Consider the following 576-nt stretch of genomic DNA (forward strand, 5'->3'; position numbering starts at 1 on the left):
AGTTTATAAGATATTTTCTAAATTCTGTCGCTCACTCTTTCTTAGAGTACTATCAGTTGTGTAATTCCAGTTATGTAAAGTTTCTGTTATGTCTATTTCCTATTTTATAGAGTAATAGTAACTAAAGGGTTTATGAATCTCAACTAGTTCACCCCTTTCTCTCTAGGCAGTGTCCCAGAAAGAAACTTGTTTGTAGTATTACAGAAATCTGTAATAATGAGCTCACTCTCTCCTTACTATTTGATATTTAATATATTTATTATTTGGAATAAACTTGAAACATTATTGTGAGTCATTAGAAAGAGACAGTTGACCTAGTGGGAAAATAGAGTATTTGATATTAGAGAATATGTGTTAAAGATTCAGTTCCAGTATTAACCAACTGTGTGGATTTTGGCAACTCCCAGCTTATATGAGCTATAGATTCTTCCTGTGTATGATGGAGACAAGCATGCCTCCTTTGTGGTATACCCCATCCATCACTGAATCTCTTGATGCTTAATTAAATGGTATGTTTGTGGTAGTGATCTATAACTTTGAAATGCTTGACAATAGAATTTTTAATGGTGACTATAT

The sequence above is a fragment of the Galeopterus variegatus genome, unplaced genomic scaffold (assembly GCF_000696425.1).
Source record: "Galeopterus variegatus unplaced genomic scaffold, G_variegatus-3.0.2 Scaffold48, whole genome shotgun sequence".
NCBI classification, from domain to species: Eukaryota; Metazoa; Chordata; class Mammalia; order Dermoptera; family Cynocephalidae; genus Galeopterus; species Galeopterus variegatus.